Source organism: Sorex fumeus, unplaced genomic scaffold (assembly GCF_029834395.1).
Source record: "Sorex fumeus unplaced genomic scaffold, SorFum_2.1 ptg000122l, whole genome shotgun sequence".
Lineage (NCBI taxonomy): Eukaryota > Metazoa > Chordata > Mammalia > Eulipotyphla > Soricidae > Sorex > Sorex fumeus.
Genome location: NW_026606179.1, coordinates 17593013 through 17600215, shown reverse-complemented (window position 1 = coordinate 17600215; position 7203 = coordinate 17593013).

The following is a 7203-nucleotide window of genomic DNA, read 5'->3' as shown; positions in this document are numbered from 1 at the left end:
GGCCTCCCATACTTGTTTCTTTAAATAGTTCACATGTGTGTTTTACACTCATTTCTGTTGGAATGGTGGTTCCCAAGGGATATGCTGTGCTCTGATTTCCAGATCTTATCCCAGTTACCTTGTTTGGACAAAAAAGATCTTAGAGGTGAAACTAAAAGATGAGATGAGATCATTTTGGATATTCTTAGCGGCTGTCAATCCAACAGCAAGTTTCCTTATAAGAGCAATGGGGAGAGAGGAACAAACAGACACAAAGACAAACAGATAAAGAGATACACAGAGGAAGGGACAAAGAGAAGACTAGGAGACTAGAGAAGTACAGCCTATAGCCATGGAATGCCAGGGATTGCACACAACTAGCAGAAAATCAGAGTGAGCCTCCAAATAGCTACCCTCACCCCCTGGACCCTCCTGCTCAGCTTGGAAGAGGCAAGTCCTGCCATCACCCTATTTCAGACCCCTGGCCTTTGGAATTCTTGGATAATACTTTTCTATTCTCAGAAACCCAAGTATGTGATGATTTACTTTGGCAGCCCCAGGAAGCTGATGCTATAAGTTTCATTTCCTCTGCCAATTAACCATTGGAAAACTGGATAGCAATAAATATACACATGTAGCTGGGAAACTCTGTCCTCTTCAATTGTAAGTCAAAAATGTCTCCCCCACCCAATGGCATTATTAGTTTTTTTCTAATGCTGAAGGATGTATACTAGTTGTTCAAATAATTTAAGAGGAGTCAGGAGATAACCCTGACTTATTGTTGAATATTAACCCTAAGTACTTAAGACTTCATCAGGGGATTTCCCATTTTCGTCCTCCCAGGTTTTCATTTGGTGGCTTGGCAGAGAGCCACTTCCCCAGACCTTTCCAGAAGAGGAACAAAGAGACTGGGGAGAACAGACTGATGGTCAAAATGGCTCATTTAATGCTATCAGCATACTTATAGAACATCTAAGGGGGTTTGAGGCTTAGGGCTGCATCTTAGGTGTGATTGATCGTTTGTGAGGTAAAGCATATGATAGAGGCAATTCTCTTGAGGGCATTCACTCTAGGAGACACTCTGTCTTCCAGGGACATCTATATTGCTTTTCTCTTTCCCTATAGTTGTACATATTAAATAATTAAGTTTACTTCTTATTAATACTTGCAGTTATTTGGATAAACACAGTAAGTCAAATTCCAAACTTAGTTCTCTGGACTCCGAGGGCATGCAAGGCTTTTACCATAAATCCCAGACTAAGTCCTCAGACTGGTTCAGTTTTCCTTCCCCTTGGGGGTCCTATCTCTTAAGTTATAATGGCTTGCATCAAGACCGTGCTTTTATGCTTTCTAGACTGTACAATTTCGGTGCCAGTGTAGCTTTGCTGCTTGCCCCGGGTCGATCCAAGGCCCACAGTGGGATCCCCCAATTCCTTTTGTGGGTGTTAAGAACTATGGTAACTGAAGCCTGAGTCAAACAATTTTGATGGATGCCCAGGAGTAGATATAATTGAGTCAGTCAACCCCCAAATATTAGGAACATAGCATTAATGGTCTTTCTGTGTTTAAGCAAAGAACATTGCACTATAGTAAATATGAAAAGGTATACCGGAAACGGAAAGCAAACAACTGACTTCAAATACAAAGTAAAGAACCACCAGAAGTTTTGACTTATAAGTAACCAAGATTGACTTGGGGAATGTAACAGTGATAGGTAAAGCACAAAGGAAAGATAAATTTGGGGGATTAGGGTCACTCCTAAAAGCAACTGTAAGCTTCTGTGTGGGGGGAGGGGAGGAAAAGGGGTAATTTATCGATGAAGACTAAAGCACTTAGGGTTAATATCCAACACTTTATAATATTTAAGGCTCATCTAAAGTTGAGGTTTATTTTTTTCTCCCCCAGCTTTCTTGAGATACAATGGCCCTATACTGTTTAAGTTTAAGATGGACAACATGATGAATTGAAAAAGGAGTTTTGTTTTCTATTTTCTTTGGTGGTAAGATCACTCCAAGCCTATTCTTAGCACCTCTCAAGTATGTTAGAGGCTGGCCACATCAGATTACTGTGTTATACATTAGCTCTCCATAGCTTGTCTTGGAACTTGAATCTTGATCTCTCTGAGTGACATCTCTCCATTTGAAGTATAATCCTTCTATCGTATTTTGTTGATTTTTTAAAATTTTATTTTACTTTTTTTGGTTTTGGGAGTCATAGCCAGCGATGCTTTGGAGGTTACTTCTGGCTCTGTACTCAGGAATTATTTCTAGTGGTGCTTGTGAGACAATATGGGATTCTGAGGATCAAACCAGGCTCAACCACATGAAAGGCAAATGCCCTACCTGCTTTATTATCGCTTCAATCCTTGTTGAGGTTTTAAATCTATCACGAATGGATGTTGATCCTGTCAAGTCTCTGGATCACAGGGATCTATGATCAGATCTATTTACTCTTGTTAATATAGTGCATTATATTTATTGATTTGCATATATCAAACCATCCTTACATTCCTGAAATAAATTCTACTTGATAATGGTATATAATTCTTTTGGTATATTGTTGGATTCTGTTCCATAAGATCTTTTTCTTTTGGCTAGAAGGATAGTATAATGGGTAAAGGGCACTTGCCTTGCACATGGTAGACCTGGGTCCAATCTCCAGCACCGTATATGATCCCCCAAGCCCACCATGAGTGATCCTTGAGTGCAGAGCCAGGAGTAAGCAATGAGCATTACTAGGTGTGGTCCAAAACAAAAAACAATAGAAGAAAAATAAAAATATTTTGTTGAGGGGATTTTCATCAGGGATATTAACCTGAGAAAACAATTATTTTTGAGTAGTATCTTTTAGCTCTGTCTGCTTTTGGTATTGCGATAATGTCTTCATAAATGCTATTAGGAAGAATTCCCATTTCTTTAATATTTTGCAAGAGCTTGAAGAGTACTTTGAAGTTTTGTCAGAACTCACTAAGTGAGCCCGTTTGAATCTGAAATTTTGTTCTTGGGAAAATTTTTAATTGCTCTTTAACATGGTCGATCTGTTTCTACTTAGTCTAGGGAGCTTATATCATTATAAAACTGCATCCATTTTTTATTCTCAGCTCTTCAGTTTTGTGGCATAAAGTTGCTCAGAGAAACCTACAATGATTTTTTTGCATTTCTGTGGTGTTGATTGTGAATTTTCTGGTTTCATCCCAGATCTGATTCATATGACTTTCTTTCTCTTCTGAGTCTAGCTAAGGGTTTGTCAGTTTTGTTCATTCTTTTAAAAAAACAGCTCCCAGTTTCAGTTACTCATTGAATCATTTCTAAATTTCACTTGATCTCTTGATCACTTGACTTCCCGCTAATCGTCGATTTGCTTGAGTGGGCGCCAGTAATGTCTCCATTTGTTCCTGTTGCGTGCTAGTGTAGCCCAATGGCGTCTGTTCGTTCTAGGAACACGAAGAGCCTCAAACCGATCATTCATGATCTTGATGAAGAAGTATGACCATCTGGTAGGTGGGTGGCCACGCGGTCTTTTGACATCCTGTGGAATCCAGTCAGTAACAGCTCTAGTCCAGTGGTCGGTCATCTCTAAATCTCATTACGTGACCAGTCCATCTGATTTTTGATGCCTTGGCAAACGAGACAGCGTCCCTGATTCTTGATTGTCGATGGAGGTCGGAACTCTGGATTCTTTCTCTCATTTGAGTGAAACGTGATATTCCAAGCATAGCTCTTTCAATTCCTCTTTGGGAGACCTGAATAGCGCTCTCATCCTGTTTGCATAGGGCCCAGGTCTCTGAGGCGTATGTTAATGCAGGAAGAACAGTGGAATCAAAGAGATGTGCCCGGAGCCGGAGGTTCTTTGTCCTCTTAGCTATTTCTTCGACGTTCTTGAAGGCGTTCCAAGCCGCTCTCTTCCTCCTGCGCAGCTCGGGTGCCAGGTCATTTGTCATGTTGACTTCTCGACCTAGGTACACATAACTGTTGCATTTGAAGATGGTCGTTCCATTGAGAGTGAATGGAGGGTCAGGAACGAGGCTGTTTCTCATAAACATTGTCTTCATAAGATTCAGCTGTAGTCCGACCTTTCCATAATCACGGTTGAAGTTGGCCAGCATTTGTGCAGCTTGGCTAATGTTTGGTGTTATTAAAACAATGTCATCAGCAAAGCGGAGGTGGTGTAGTTGCCGACCATCTATCTTCACTCCCATTCCTTCCCATTCCAGTTGTCACATGATGTTCAAGGGTGGCACTGAAGAGTTTCGATGAAATGGTATCATATCACCCTGCCAAACCCCTCTCTTGACATCAATGATTACTTCTTTGTAGAATGGTGAGATCCTGGTAGTGAATCTGTAATACAGCTCATGGAGGATCCTGATGAGTTTGAATGTCCTGATTGGCTAGGGCTTCAATGACCGCTTCCATCTCAACAGAATCAAAGGCCTTCTTTAAATCAATGAACGTTAGACAGAGCGGCATCTTGAACTCCCGAGAAATCTCAATGAGCTTGGTTACAGTGTGGATATGGTCGATGGTGCTGAATCCTTTGCGGAATCCAGCTTGCTCGCATGGTTGTTCTTCATCTAGTGTTCTGCCAATCCTATTCAGGATGACTCGAGTGAACAACTTGTAGATAACAGACAATAGGCAGATCGGGCGATAGTTGCCAATGTCGTGGATGTTTCCCTTTTTGTACAGTAGTACAGTCCTGCTGGTTTTCCATTGGGACGGAACCTTGCATTCAGACAGGTAGCATGTGAAGAGCCGAGCCAGTGTATTGATGAGTACTGACGGCAGGTTCTTCAGGTGTTCAGGCCTGACCTTGTCTGGGCCAGGTGCTGTTCGTTTCTTTACTGACAAAATGGTGTGTCAGATTTCGGAAAGGAGAACATTGGGAACGACATATCCATCCTGTGGAATTTGGTATGTCAGCAGGTGGATATGGCTATCGAAGAGATTTGAGTAGAAGTCATGGATAATCTTCTCCATTGCCCTTCTGAAAGATGTGATAGATCCATCAGGACGTCGGAGGGCAGTCATCTTGGTCTTGTTGATGATGAAGGACAGGTGGGTGTTACGAATACTTTTCCCAGCTTCTGCTGCATCTACCACCACTTCTGCTCTTCTCTCTTTGAGGTCTTCCTTGATCGCATCTCTGCACTGCTTTGCGAGCTCAGACATTTGCTTGCAGTTGCCTGAGGCATACGCCAAACCATGTTGGCGAATAAGCTCAAGAGTTTTCGAAGACAGGCGTTTTTTTTGTGGCTATCTCTCTCTTGGCATTCCTTGCACAATCATGGAGGTGCTGAACCAGTCGATCGTATTCTTCGTCAATGTTGTCAACAATGGCATCTTCCCATGTTGCTGCAGTAGTGCCAAAGAGCTCCCAGTTGGTGGTCGTTCTGGGAGTTCTCTTCTTAAACTTTGCAGCCCTCTCTCCCTGCTCTGTGAAGTAGAATTTTGTTTGAAGGAGACAGTGGTTCGATCCTGTTTGGAATTTTGGAACAACAGTGACATCGGTCAGGCAAAACCGTTGATTGAATGTGATGTGGTCTATTTCGTTGTGGAACCATCCACCGGGAGACTCCCATGTCCAACGTTTAGATTCGGCCTTCTGGAACCTTGAGTTACCATGGATGGTCTTAGTTGACATGATGAACTCAAACAGTTTCTCACCCTGTTCGTTCCATTCTAGACCATGGGTCCCGATGTGAAGTTCTTCGGCTGATCTTCTCGGTCCTATCTTTGCATTAAAATCACCCACAATGATCTTGTAGAAGGTGTGGTCTTTATAGAACTTCTCCAGCTCCATGTAGAACTTCTTAATTTCTCCTTCATCATAATTGGATGTTGGTGCATAGACAACGAAGATAGAAACTACTGACAGTGAGCCACATCTATTCAAATGTAAACGTCCGTCCGATTTGGGTTGTTAGGCATTCGAATGAATCAATGCTCAAGTCCAAGTCTGTATTGAGAAGGGCATGACTGAAGCCCCACAGAACAAGATAAGCGGAACTCTGAGACCTTGGACTCCAGGCTCAATGGACCCGGGGACATAGATTCTCTGCTTGCTCCCACCAGCCACAGGTGACGAAGGGATTAAAATCAGGAGCCCCACCCTACCCTGCCTTGTCTGCTTCCACCAACCACCAGAGACCCAGGGATTGGATTGCGCACAGAAGACCCACCCTACCCCTACTGGTACCAGATAAATACCTCACTGGCAGACCTCCACTACCTCCACTACCTCCACTACCAAGCCGCCGCCACACTCCAGGACGCTTTCTGGACCGACACATTATAAGACACTAAATACCGATCTTCCAGAATTGCCGTACCATATTTGATAGGGTTCAAATGTGGTTTGAACCATGGAAACACCTACAAGGGTGATTAGAGGCCGCCCCAAAAGCCTCTCTTCCTCTCGGAGAGCCTGGCAAGCTACCGAGAGTATTTTGCCTGCACGGCAGAGTCTCGCAAGCTATCCGTTGTGTATTCGATATGCCAAAACTGGTAATTACAATAGGTCTCATTCCCCTGACCCTGAAGGTGTCACCAATATGGCAGCATTGAGAAGAATGAGAAAGGAGAGGCCAATAAAATCTCAAGGCCGAACTAGGCTGCCACAATGAAGGAAGACAAAAATGATCATCTGTACTTTCAATGCACGTACGCTAGCATCAGATGCATCCATCGAAGACCTGATGGTACAAGCGCGAAAGATCAAGTACGACATCATTGGTCTGACCGAGACAAAAAGGCACCAATCTCATCACGTCGTTTTCGACACTGGAGAAGAATTGTTCCTGGGAACATGGGATAAAAGAGGTGTCGGAGGTGTCGGTGTCCTTGTCTAAATTTCACTATCATTAATTTCTGCTCCCAATTTTTTAAAAAAAATTTTTATTAGTGAATATTCGTGGGGTACAGTTACAGACTTACAAACTTTTGTGCTTGAGTTTTAGTCATACAATGGTCGAGTACCCATCTCTCCACCAGTGCCCATTTTCTACCACCATTGGTCCCAGCATCCCTCCCACCACCCCTGCCCCATCTCCTCCACCCCAGCCTGCCTCTGTTGCAGGGCATTCCCTTTTGCGCTCTCTCTCTCTCTCTCTCTCTCTCTCTCTCTCTCTCTCTCCTTTTGGGTGTTGTGGTTTGCAGTAGAGGTATTAAGTGGCCATCATGTTTGGTCTAAAATCTACTTTCAATCTGTATCTCCCATTCTGAG